The sequence below is a fragment of the Xenopus laevis genome, chromosome 9_10L (genome assembly GCF_017654675.1).
Source record: "Xenopus laevis strain J_2021 chromosome 9_10L, Xenopus_laevis_v10.1, whole genome shotgun sequence".
Taxonomy (NCBI): Eukaryota; Metazoa; Chordata; class Amphibia; order Anura; family Pipidae; genus Xenopus; species Xenopus laevis.
The window spans coordinates 79,084,829-79,099,290 of NC_054387.1; positions in this window are offsets into that span (position 1 = coordinate 79,084,829).

Here is a 14,462-nt window from a genome sequence, read left to right on the forward strand (position 1 = left end):
TAACTTTGCATGTGTCCCCGACGAAGACCCTATTTTAAAGGTTTAAAACGCATTTAGGGGCCGATGCATCAAGGGTCGAATATCGAGGGTTAATTAACCCTCGATATTCAACTGGGGAATGAAAAGCCGACTTCGAATGTCGAAGTCGAAGGATTTTGCGCAAAAAGTTCGATCGAAGGAATAATCCATCGATCGAATGATTAAATCCTTTGAATCGAACGATTCGAAGGATTTTAATACAACGATCGATGGATTATCCTTCGACCAAAAAAACTTAGCCAAGCCTATGGGGACCTTCCCCATAGGCTAACATTGGGTTTGGTAGCTTTTAGGTGGCGAACTAGGGGGTCGAAGTTTTTTCTTAAAGAGACAGTACTTCGACTATCGAATGGTCGAATAGTCGAACGATTTTTAGTTCGAGTCGAAGTAGCCCATTCGATGGTCAAAGAAGCCCAAAAAACACTTCGAAATTCGAAGTTTTTTGACTTTGAATCCTTCACTTGAGCTTGGTGAATTGGCCCCTAAGTGTTTATCATCTATATTGTATATTTTTTTGCTAGTTCATTGTACTTGGCATGATAAACAATGGGATGACAAGTAAGCAATGGAGTCAATGTTCGGTTTCGCTGAAAAATAAAGATCACCGTATTTTGTAATCTAGGTAAAAAAACAAAACAAATTATTGATATGCAAAATACCAAACATATTGAAGTGCATTTCACTAGTCTATCCACTAGGTGCCAATCATAACGCGCATTCCATTGTGTTGCTATACCAAATATACCATAGCAACCGTGCATTTTACTAAAATACACATTTTCTATTTTCTAGTGTAAATGTTATATATTTTATGCATACATATATATATGTGTGTGTATAATTATAGTTACATTTAAAATTAAGTTAAATTAATTTTGCTATTCATAATTTCTAGGGGACCACATTCAGGATTTACCACCTCTGGGATGGCAGGAAAGAAGGCAACCTGTACCCCACAGATGTGGATGACTTCCTGGGAAGGGTCTGGATAGTGAGCATTTATATCAGAGCTATCCAACTTCCAGCCTTGGGCTATAGTTCAGTAACAGCTGGAGAGCTGAAGGTTGGATTATAAATATTGGGGCCACACACATACTTTTTTGCCCCAGGCTCTGTCCCCACTAAGGACAAGCCCTGCATGAGCGCAGTGATTGACTTGTACAGAATTCTTACAGTCATGTCTTCTTACATCCATTGTGAATCTGCATGTCTGACATATGATCAACAATAGTTCTAACTATATTAGAATATAGATACATCTTCATGGCTAGCACTTACTGTATGTACGATTCAGCAAGAGGCAGGGAAGACACAGTGAAGCTTAGCACAACTATACGTAAATGCAAGCACCCTGTATGAAGTCAATAAGCACAATATATTCCTTCATTTTAGCACACTTACAGGTGTGTATGTAACACTTCAAGCCTTGTAAGTGAACAGAGGCCATACCTTTTATTTAATCTCCCCTGCAGACTTACTGGCACTTCCAGGGTGCTATCAATTGTCCTTCTGCAAGTCAGAGCCAACTCACAATGCCTGCCTGGTACTGTCCTGGTCTGTGGCGAGACTTTCCTAGAAATTGCCTTCATTACAAAATGTATTAAGGCATAAAAGCATTTTAAAACTGATGTGGTTATACAATTCTGGAAATCTCCTTTCAGTCTTTCTATGCGTTATAATGCCACCTCAAAGCCAACAAACTAAATGCTTTAATATTATTTTGTTTTAAAAAAAATTGCAAAAATGACACTTTTGTACAAGAAAAACATGAGAAAATATTTTGACATTTGTACTATGACACTTCACGAATACACAATTTGCCCTTTAGAACATTATTTTAATTTTAAAGTACATTATTCTAAAATATATGTACATGGATATTAGTGATACCATCGCTGAATAGCTATTTCAAGCATGCATTTGTTTTTTAGGCTTGCTGTATCTTAAAAATTAACATAAGTTTGAGTAAAGTGCCATCTAGTGGCAATAGAGTAAAGTTTTTGTGATTTGGTCAACATCGGGTAGGATTCACAGACAGGTAACCCTCGACAAATACAAGAGATCCTCTGCACATTATCAATATATTAAGGACACTGAGACATTTTGTGCCTTAAACTACTAAAAATGCCTTACAGGGATTTTTTGTCCAAATATTGCAATATATTTAAGCTGGCCAACTACGTCAAAGTCATTCCTGGTATGGCCAGTCCAGCTATATTCAGGTGACTTCAGTGATGGCTAATAAAAGGGCAATCATGTTTGGGAGTTTTAATCTTGAAAGCAGCAAGTTAGTTGCAGGTAAAACTTAGTCCCTGTGTAAAATGTATAATGTAGTTGGCCAGCTTAAATATATTGCAATATATGGACAAATAATCCCTGTTTTGTTCAAAGGGTAAGTTTAGTAGCTGTATGCACAAAATATCCTTAATATATTTATAATGTGCAGAGGACTCTTGTATGTGTCTATATGTATTTTGTGGTCACAGCCTCATTGCACCCCAGCCTAATGGTTTTAAAAAATAATGGTGAGCACAACTTTCCCTTGTTTGTTATAGTTTATACAGGAGCAGTGACCAGCTCTATGTTGTAGCTCCCACCCTTCCCAGCTATAGTCAGGTGATCCCACTGGTGTCTAATAAAAGGGCAGCCAAGTGTGGAGGTTTACTTTGAAAGCAGCAAGTAAGTTGCAGGTAAAACTTAGTTCAATGCATACAGTAGTTTGTGGAAAAACTTAGTCCCTTTGTAAAATGTATAATGAAGGAATAGAATTCTTAATGAATCAGATGAAAATTAAGCGTAGGACTGGCCAGATATGGGATGACTTTGGCGTACCTGTATATACTCAAGTATGAGCCGAGTTTTTCAGCATCCAAAATGTGCTGAAAAAGTCTACCTCGGCTTATACTCGAGTCAGTGAAGCTGAGATTGCAGTCACTTTTAATCATTCCTATACCAACAGTTCGCTTGGAGAGAGACTGCAATATCACACAGCGCCCTCTGTTGGTTATATGAAAGAATAACAGTGTGCCATCTGTTGGTTATATGAAAGAATAACAGTGACTGCAATATCACACAGCACCATCTGTTGGTTATATGAAAGTATAACAGTGCGCCCTCTGTTGGTTATATGAAAAAATAACAGTGACTGCAATATCACACAGCGCCCTCTGTTGGTTATATGAAAGAATAACAGTGACTGCAATATCACACAGTGCCATCTGTTGGTTATATGAAAGATTAACAGTGATGGCAATATCACACAGTGCCATCTGTTGGTTATATGAAAGATTAACAGTGATGGCAATATCACACAGCGCCCTCTGTTGGTTATATGAAAGATTAACAGTGATGGCAATATCACACAGCGCCCTCTGTTGGTTATATGAAAGAATAACAGTGACTGCAATATCACACAGCGCCCTCTGTTGGTTATATGAAGGATTAACAGTGATGGCAATATCACACAGCGCCCTCTGTTGGTTATATGAAAGAATAACAGTGATGGCAATATAACACAGCGCCCTCTGTTGGTTATATGAAAGAATAACAGTGACTGCAATATCACACAGCGCCCTCTGTTGGTTATACGAAAGTTTAACAGTGATGGCAATATCACACAGCACCCTCTGCACATGGTAGTGGGACAGTGGGACAATGCACACAGTAATCCGTTTGGCAATTCTCTGTCACCATCAACGTTGCAAAGAAGTCCGGTTGATCGCTGGGGGGGGTCGCTTTGGCGGAATGTGCGCTGCTGGGAGACAGGGCTATAGTTGTGTCTAGGCTTATACTAGAGTCAATAAGTTTTCGTAGGTAAAATTAGGTACCTCGGCTTATACTCGGGTCGGCTTATACTCGAGTATATACGGTAGTTGGCCAGCTTAAATATATTGCAATATATGGACAAACAATCCCTGTTTTGTTTAAAGGGTAAGGCATTTTTAGAAGCAGTATGCACAAAAAGTCTCTGTCTCAAATATATTGATAATGGGTTGAGTGCAGAGTAACTTCTATTCTCTTTGTCTATGTGAATTTTGTAGTCACAGCCTCATTGCACCACTACCTAATGGTTTTAAAAATAAGTGGTGAGAACAACTTGTTTGTTATACCTCACCATTCCTTATAATGTCAATAAAATGGTTCCACCTGTCACACTCAAATATTCCTGTTGCACATTTTGGGGGTTATTTATCAAAGGTCAAGTTTGTGAGGTTTGTGAGTTTCTACCTCCAATAAACTCACAACTTGAATGTTTGCTTGTTTATGAAAAAACCCTGAATGGAAAAATTTGAATACTTCCAATTGATCGAGTTTTCATGCAAAAACCACGAAAAAACGATAAAATAATGAAGGCAAAAAACATCTTCAAATGGTTCAAGGGATTTCTGCCATTGACTTCTACATGACCTTTGACAGGTTTTAGCTGGAGTATTTTCAGATTCTGGCTTTTAGCAGTTTGGGGGCATAAAAATCTTGAACAATTCAATTTTTTTTCCTGAAAAATTCCAGTTTTTAGTGATACTACCCTCTAATTTTTCGGGAAAACACAACTCAACGTATAATAAATAACCCCCTTTATGTGTTGCTGTGAATTGCTGGTTATATCTGCGTTGCACATTGGGATTTATGACAGAAGAAAGAGAATGAGAGCATGCTTGGAGAATAGAAAGAAAGTCAAATTAGGCCTGAGGTATAAATAATCCTTTCCATGCTGGGCTAAATGCCTCTTGTGTCCACTCCGTACATGTTCTGGACATTTTTAGCTTGAACATTAGAACAGCATATACAGTAGATAACACCACAAATAGGTCCCAATGCAACAATGACACAATAAAGTGTGGATGTTTAATCATTAGACACAGCTCATTCAGCAAAGGTACCACTACATGATACAATTACATTCTTTTGAATTCCATGTTTCCTATTATTATTATTATTATTATTATTATTAACATGTATTTTTATATAGAGCCAACATATTGCGTAGCACTGTAAAGTAAATGTGATTATACAACTAAATCACATGAATTGTATACATAGAACATATGGAGTTACATACATCACAATCAATACAGGTACAAAAAGGTGAGGAAGGCCCTATGTTCCTACTATGTGGCAACAGTCTGGGGAAGTTTCTTTCCTGTTTCAGCAGCTATTCTTTTTTGTTTAACCCCCTCCACTCAATAATTCCTATACAGAATTGGTTTGCAGATATGGGCAAGGTTGTAGGCTTGACCATGACCTTGAACCACCCAAACCCTGACCTCCCACATCAACCAGGCCCCTGACAACATACTTTTTGCCACAATGGCAGCCATGGAGTTGGGAATGAAAGAACTTGACTAGACAGCAGTGAGCCCTGACCTCAACCCAACTGAACACTGTGGGCTTGAACTGGAACTGACTGTAAGCCAGACCTAATCCACCACCTAACCACATCAGAATAAATGAAAGCAGTCTCCTTCCAAAAATGTTCCAGCATCTAGTGGAAAGCTTTCCCTGGGGAGTAAAGGTTAAAGGCTGTTAAGCAGCAAGGAGAGTACTAACTGCATATTATTACCCTTGGGATGCATGCACAAAAGTCAAGCAAAATGTAAAATATTATTGAAGTTAAACTGGAGTTAAAAGAATGGCAAATTCACAGAACCCTTAATCTATTTTGTGAATGTGGCTGTTTGAGTCATTCCAGTTAACCACTTTATTACATTTAAAATACCAAAATGCTCCATATAAATCTGCATTGCAATTGAAGGCTTTTTTATTATTAACAAAATTTTGCTGAAATTAAAACATCAGATTCAGAAAGATGGAGCTACAGGAGAAAGTGAACTTATCTGATACCCGAGCCAGTGCACCAAAAATGTCACCAGCCGAGGTTCTTCTCAGCGAGCACCATGGTGCAATCCTAATTCTTCTTTCTTTACACAGGTGTTCATGCACAGTAGAGCAAATAACCAAACTTTAACAAAAGAGCTGGCTTTACTCTACTCTACTGAACATGCTTCAGCCCCAGGGTAGTGAAAAAGAAGAAGTGATGAGAAGAACCTCTGGTGCCCGGGTGCTGGTTCAAAATACATACATAATGAATAGCCAATAACTGCACTCACAAGTCTTGCTCATGGTGAAAAAACAAAAAAGTTTATTGCATATACAATTATTACAATTATCACTAGTAATAAACTTTTTTTTTTCACCATGAGCAAGACCTGTGAGTTCAGTTATTGCCTATTCGTTATGTGTATATATATATATATATATATATATATATATATATATATATATATATATATATATATATATATATATATATATAGTTATTCGGAAACCCTTTATCCAGAAAGCATCTCCCATAGACTCCATTTAATCCATATAATTCATATTTTTAAAAATGATTTTCCTTTTCTCTGTAATAATAAAACAGTACTTTGTACTTGATCCCAACTAATAATTTTTGACCATGCCCATTTTATGGTCACATCCCCTATTTTACAAAATTTGGCAGGTTATGAAAGTTTGAACACATTTCTGGGAGTTATAATGTTTTAGGTGTTTTAACAGTTTTGCTAATGAAAATGAATTGAACTTTAAACTGTGAATCTCAGTTCTCCCACGAGACCTGCTTATCTTAAATAGTTACAATAATTTATTTGCTTGTCTTAAATTGTTACAAAAGTATCCAAGTGCAGCTGTTTAAGTTTCAGAAACTTTGTATCCTTTTCTCGAGTCAGTGCAGGAGATTAAGAGACAGTCGGGACATTTCAGTAAGAAACCCAAGGACTGCAGGCTGAGCTGTCAAAATCAGGACTGTCCCGCAGAAAATTGTACAGTTGGATGACAGCAGTCCAGAAGATTGCTTCAAACAACTTATTTATTGAACAATTGGCAGTAAATCTTGGTCATAGTATTCAGGCAGCACAGTATCTTCAGGTACCTTTAAGGCAAACTGTGGAAAACCTTCACACATTGAAGAATTGCAAGTAGATCCTTCCTAGAGGCAGTATAGCCTGTCTTGGTGATTCGCCCCAACACTAGGGACCCCATGGGGTATCTTGCTCCTTGTCACTTTCCCTGCTCCTGCTCTCACCCACTCATGTCCCTATCTGGCAGCTTGTCTGTCCAGGGTCCACCAGGGCTGCCACCTGGGGGCCCCCGCCCCAGCCACAAGTGCCACTAACCCCCCAACGTTGCACTTCCAGTAATAAATCTTAGCAAGGTTTTCACCTGCATTCACAACTTGTGTGCCAGTGTGCCTTTTTCTTAGCCACTAACCCCCAGCCAGGAGAAGTAGCAGACTTGGGCCGATGGAGTGTTCCACTGGCCCAGTCCAACCCTGTTACTGAAGGATCCCTAGAATGTTGCTCTGCTGCTCTCTTGCCTTCCCTATTGTTTGGATGAACTTTTCCCACCTCTTTGATGAGACCTTCCAGCCCTACTGCCATACTGCCCACCACCTTTCCATACACTTTCATTATCTACCATACCATTCATTTCATGACACACACACTGGTAGAATTCATGTAATTCCAAAGATCCCAATGATATTGGAAACAGGGTCATTTTAGATATACCCCAATATTCCCAGACTATTGTCAGTTTGAGCAATGTTCATGACCTGGCCACCTTTTAGCTTCACTCCTTTTTGGGTCAGTGATTTAGGGCTGCTATTCAAAATATGCAGACTTGTCCCTTCAGGAGTTGTCCATATTTATATCCCTGTCTGGACAAGTAAGGGGTATAGTGTGGCATCACAGCACATGGAATAAGTCACCAGAATCTAGAAGTTAATGTCTCTCAGTATGGGGGAATCCAAGGGGGTGGGTGGCCTGATATCAGTGAGGATATTGTCATCTGAAGGAGGATGAACATACCTGATATAGGTATTAGTCCATTCTAAGCACATACCAGCAATAGCGGGGACAGATTTATTGAATGGTGAAAACAATGTCTTCATATTTTCACTAGGTATGCACCTACTCCAGGGTTTGTTTTGGGTTTTGGTTAAATCCTATTCAACGGAGACGAAGACTCAGTATACTAAAGAGGGCTACGCTTCACGCTAGATAAGCAAGTGACTGATTTCCACTGAAGGTTTTAGCTTCTATTTGAATGTGGGCAGATTCACGATCGTTTACTGGCGATTGCCTTTTGCAAAAGTAAACATAGGGACATAACCATTGGTTAATATATGTGAGATCTTGCAGCCTACACGACAAAGATATAACCAAAGTCATATATCGTTTACTATTGACAATAAGATCATTCACGCAGCACCGACTAAATCTGCCTGTGTAGGGCCACTTTAGAAAGACGATGTTTGTGAGTGTGTATGTCATTTTGGTGGCTGTTAAGAGTCTATTTAGGGATTTTAAAATACAATGGCTTACTTATTCTTTAAAGGGGAAGTCCACGCCAAAGCTGATTTTGTATTATGAAAGAAAGTGTAATTCTAAGTATTATTACACATTTTATGACACTAACAGCACAATTATTACAGTAGGCCAGGAATCAAATCTTCGGTGCTTCCTGGAGTACTTCAGCAGCACTTAAAAAGAGAACTAAAACTTCCAGAATCCATTGGAAAATGTTGCCAGTTATAGTTAAAGCCAGCTTTTCAAAAACTGGGGAGCCATGCTCACCTCCTCAAGGTAGCATACATAAACAAACATTAAGGAATTATTCTAGCTAGCTCAATTTATTCACGCTTAGGCTGGCCATACACGGGCAGATTAAAGCTGCCAATATTGGTCCTTCAGGGCAGAGACACATGGTTAGATTCAGGGAGATTAGTCGCCCTACGACAATTATCCTTTTGTTCGGGTCGACAAATATCCCTGAACAGCCTTCCCCTGCCTTCCCGCCGGCTAGAATGTAAACCCCCGGCAGGATGCCACTCGGAGAGCTTCGTTTTCCGAAGTCGACTGAAGTTTCCTAGTGAGGCAACTTCGGAAAAGGAAGCGAGCCGAGTGCCATCCCGTCGGCTAGGGGAAGGCAGTTCAGGGAGATTAGTCATCCAGAAGAAGAGGAGATTTGTCACTGGGCGACTAATCTTCCTTAATCTGACCGTGTCTCTGCCCTTAGACCAATTCTGCAGTTTATCTGAAAGTGTATGGCAGATAATCGATATCTTGGGAGGTTTGAATTTTTCTGGCAATCGAGGACTGCACCGGCTACTTGATTTCTCTTCTTATAGGGAAATCTGCTCTTGTTCACTTTGAAAAGGGAGAAGAATTTGTAGTTTGGAATGTTAAGCTTTATTGGCTGCATTTTGAAAATAAATGTATGTCCAGTAGATGGTGCTCTGCATACAGGAATCAAGATAACATATACATAGTTTATATAGCGACTCTAGTCTGCAAACTGTATTAGAATGTACTCCAGCCACTAATCACAAATGTTAAATTATTATTACTCTACTGAGATTCAATAAATGTCAACGAAAGTGGATATTCTACATTTTGGAATGGCTCATAGTACTTACTCTCATTTCCACCTTCAGCAGTTACAGGGTGCAAGTTTAAGCAGAATAATGGGCATCCTTTCTACCCTCAGTCTATGCACTTGCTTTCCTAGGCTGGTGGTTACGAAAAGGGTACTATCTCTTTGGGGGAGTTGGCCCCGCCTTGACTTCCAGATTGATAGCTCAATATGTTTAATCTGCATTGACCCTAAACCTCATAAACTGAACTGATTATTGGCCTCCAGATTAAATTCAATCAGCCTGAGTTGCCCCATTACTTAACTACTGACCATTATTGTGGTGAACTTGGCAAATGGGCAGAACTTGCAGTGCTTATCTTGTGCTCCTAGTGTGCCATATTGGGATCTATCCCTTATACCAGCAATCCTCATTGATGGGGTTTTCTAGTTTAATTTGTGTTCCATGGGCTCAGGACCAACATCCTTGCTTATCCTGGAGGTAGCTCATTGCCTTGCTTCTATGTACTGGGGGGGGGGGTCACTTGATATAGACTTCAATAGTGGAGGAGTCCTATCTCTTCTGTTTCCTGGGCCCCAGGAAAACAATGTACTGATTCTGCATCCTATATTTTTCAAAGAGAACTGGTATACAGAAGTCAGAGGTATAATAGTACTTGAAGTGCAAAAAAATCAAAAGAGCTTGAGCAAGAAATTAGCAGATTCTGGAAGGGATGTCAAGATTGCTCAGAGACTGCCAGCAATGGGATCACTGAGTATTCAACATTAAATAATAGCTACTAAATATACTACTGTCGATTATAATCTATTATAAAAACATTGTCTTTTGGTTTTTTAATTTACGTTTTACAGTTCACAAAAATAATAATAATAATCAACATTTTACAAGTAATGAATAATGTTTCAATCGTCACTGGGGCTTGCCATAGGCACGTGGAGTAAGTAGGATGTTCATCTGTAAAACAACCCACAAAGCCTGGACCAAATAAATTATATTAGGCATAAAACTATAGAAAAGAAGAGCACTGATGGCTCTCGTAATCCTGAGCATATAACTGTCAGAACAAACAGACTGGCAGTGGAGCAAGCAGGGGAGCTACTGTCATGAGGCCAGTTAAGTAACTCAGCTCAGGTCAGTGGTAGCAGCTTGCACTCTTGAATACCACTGCAGCCTGGTGGGAAGCAGCAGCATTAAAAATGCCCTCTACAGTATGTGCGATTCACCAATCTTATGTTATGGACATTTTATCTACTGCTACCATCTAGCATAAAACAGCAGCCGATAAAGCTCTCCTGTCCTCTCCACGTGCCAGGACTCCTAATACTATGTAATGGAAAGCCCTCTTGCAGGCACACATGGAGTGGTAAGAGCTGCACCTCTGCTCCAGAACTTTGTACCACTGGAGTATTTTGTTCCATGTTGTGTCAACCAAGTACCAGTGAACAGAAAACATGTCATTAGCCTAAGCAGTGGTGTCCAACTTACAGCCTGCGGGCAACATCTGGCCCACCCTCCCCCCCCGTTGTGTTGCCCCTTGCATTAGTGTGGCTACTGCTTACCTTGTGTGTTGTTTAGAAGGCATCAGTACTGATATTAAATGGCTTCTACATTGTTCACACCTGTAAGATCCTGCATTGTTCACACCTGTACGCAGATTGCATTCTTCACATCTCATACTCGGATTGTAAGTATCTGTTCACACCTCTTTACTCTGCCTGCCCTTCTCTGCCTGTGTGTGTGCAATACTCTACCTCCCTTACCTTGCCTGTGTGCCATACTATGCCTGCCCTGCTCTGTCTGTGTGTGCCATATTCTTCCTGCCGTACTCTGTCTGCCCTATACTCAGGGGAGTTTCCTCCTCATGCACCGCTTCTAGCGTTGGAGGGTCAAGGGAGGGCCGCATCGCTAGTGCAGGGAGCGATATTGCCCCCGATGCACTAGCAGAGCCGAATTTCCATTTTAAAAAGCAAAGGCAGCTTTTTGCCGCCCCTTGTAACTGGCCGATCAGTGCCCACTGAGTCAAGGTTCTCACATTGACTCATGGCAGGAGCGGCCCTGCCTATACTGCCTGTGTGTGCCATATTCTTCCTATCCTACTCTGGCTGTGTGTGCCATATTCTTCCTGCCCTACTCTGCCTGTGTGTGCTATATTCTTCCTACCCTAATCTGCCTGTGTGTGCCATATTCTTCTTGCCTTACGCTGCCTGTGTGTGCCATACTCTGCCTGCCAAATGCTCCTTGTGTGTGCCATACTCTGCCTGTCTTATGCTGCCTGTGTATGCCATACTATGCTTGGCCTGCACTGTCTGTGTGTGTCTTTAAGGAACAGTTCACTGTAAAAATAAAAACTGACTGGATATCTAACATAACAGAACAGAACACTACTTCTTGCTTTTCAGCTCTCTAGCTCTGAGTTAGTCAGCGATATGAAGGGGGGACACATGAGACATAACTGTTCAGTGAGTTTGCAATTGATCCTTAGCATTTAGCTCGGATTCAAAAGCAACAGGTATGACCCATGTTGGACCCCCTTAAGTCTCTGATTGGTTAGGGCTTGGTAACCAAGGTAACCAATCAGTGAAAACCAAGAGAGCTGAAAAGCAGGAAGTAGTGTTCTGGCTGTTATGTTAGACATCCACTCCAGCCTTTCTACATTAACTAACTATATTAGAATTTTTTTTTATTTTGCACAGCCTATCTATTTACCCAGTTTTTATTTTTATACTGAACAATTCCTTTAATATGCCTGCCCTACACTGTCCATGTGTGCCATACTCTGCCTGTCCTATGCTGTCTGTGGGAGGTGAGCCTGATGGGATTTTGCTCTGGGTATTTACCCCTAAAGTTCATCCCCTAGAACAGGATTTATACTCTCCTCGGGCAACAGGATTACATTCTCCCCATGGTAGCCAACCCAACATATATTATAACATATAATATACCCCATAATATAATGCTTTTATACTGATCATGGAAATCCTTGGTGAGTTAATACATATAATGAAAGTATATAACATTTGCTACAAAGTGCCATATATGGCCAATGTATGTTTATATACTGCTCCCCTTTGATGCTTAGGAGCAAATTCCCTTTCTTGCCCAGCCTGTAGTTTGGCATACCTAGAATATGGTGCCAGTGCTACATACAAGTGTGACCTTACTCAGCCCATCAAGGGAGAAGGAGCAAGGATTTCCTGTTACCAGGGTGGTGAATATAAATAAAAGAAAGGGGGTTTCCCCACTGCAGAAAAACTGGTGTGTGTGGATCCATAATTGTTGAATTGCTGTTGCTGAGGGGCCTTGTCGGGTCGGCGGATAACCAGCACCACTAGAGCAGCGAAAGTGAGTAAATTTCCGGGTGTGCGGTGTAATCACTACAACACAGACAGCTGCCAGCCTGACCGCAGCCTCTGTCTGAGGAGCTGTAGCTGGTCATGTGGGGGGGAGCAAGATGGAAGGTTGCAGTGTAGTGATGTGCGGGTAAGGGTTTTCCTGACCCGCACCCGACCCTAACCCTGCTCCAACCCGCGCCCGCCCGCACACACGCTTCCGGGGTCCTTTTATACACCCGTCCCGCCGATGGCATCACAATGACATCACAAAAGGGGCGGGGCAAGCAGACGCAAGACTATAAAACCGGAACCTGGGAGTCGGAAGCCGGCATTTGAAGGGGGCAGGAGAAGAGCTCAACACGCACCCGTGAGGAGCAGTGCGAGGTCGACCCGAACCCGCCCGACCCGTCAGCCCGCACATCACTAATGCAGTGTGAGTTGCACAATCCAGTTTCACCCATTCAGAGAGCGAGCGATGTTTTAGGACATCCTCGCTAGAAATGCAAGAATGCCATGGAATATCACACAGGTTCTACCTCCGCTCTGTCTTACTTTTGGAGCCATTGTCACAGAAATCTGTGATCTCAACCCTCCTCCCTCATTTACAAGCTGTCCTTAGTTCCCTTTTCTGACAAAATCCTTGTTAGCGTGCAAATTCAATGAGTAATTAAACCTTTATTTAAACACAACCCCAATACTAAATGTAACTAGTCCCAGGTCCTTGTCTGTAAATTTATGATTTAATTTATGTTGGAATCATTAAATTTTGCAGTTTGTAAAGCTGGCCATAGATGTTAGGACTTTAAAAGGTCTTTTCGTTATAGTAAGATCAAGCTTATCTTAAAGCACTGCGTATCTTGACAGCGCTATATAAATAAATGATGATGATGATGATCTTAAAATGATCGTTTAAATGTACGATTTGTCCATCAACTAAAAAGCAATGTTGTCTAGTTGAAGCCAGGAAAACTGTGGGTAGCTGCCTGCTTGGCCCTGCAAACAATTAGACAGTCCTGGTCTTTTTTTTCCATCATTGGTGATATAATGCCAGTAAGACGTTTGTGCGATGATTTCTGGAAGATATGTTTGTCCTTTGATCATTTTCCTGGTTTATAGTTTGGCATATATACCAAGGCATTTATTTGAAAGTTTGTATTGTAAGGTATCTGAGAGGTATAGGGAGTGAGCGTATCTATATTTTCCAGGTTTCAAAGAGTTTTTGGGAATATTGTTCTCTTTTTGATATTGCTTCTAGCCAATCCATATGGAGTATGTGATGTAATTTCTGTTTTGTTAGTGTAATAGATGGAGTGTCAGTTGAAAGCCATTGGTGTAAAATCGTTTTACTAGCTGCTGCTGCCATTCTCATTGCCAATTGTTTTTCAGATTTTGTTAAGTGATTATAGTGAGTGGTATCGCTAAATAGCACCCGTTATTTGTGGCTGGATTGGTTTTCCGGCAATCTGTGTCCAATAAGTTATAACCTCTTTCCAAAATATTTTCCTTTGACGGATTTGTCAGATCACACAAGAATTGGTCGCTCGGGAGAGGAAAATATTTGGCCACCTTAAGGACAGAGACACATGGTTAGATTAGTCGCCCGGCGACAAATCTCTTCATCTTCGGGGTGACTAATCTCCCCTGCCTTCCCGCCG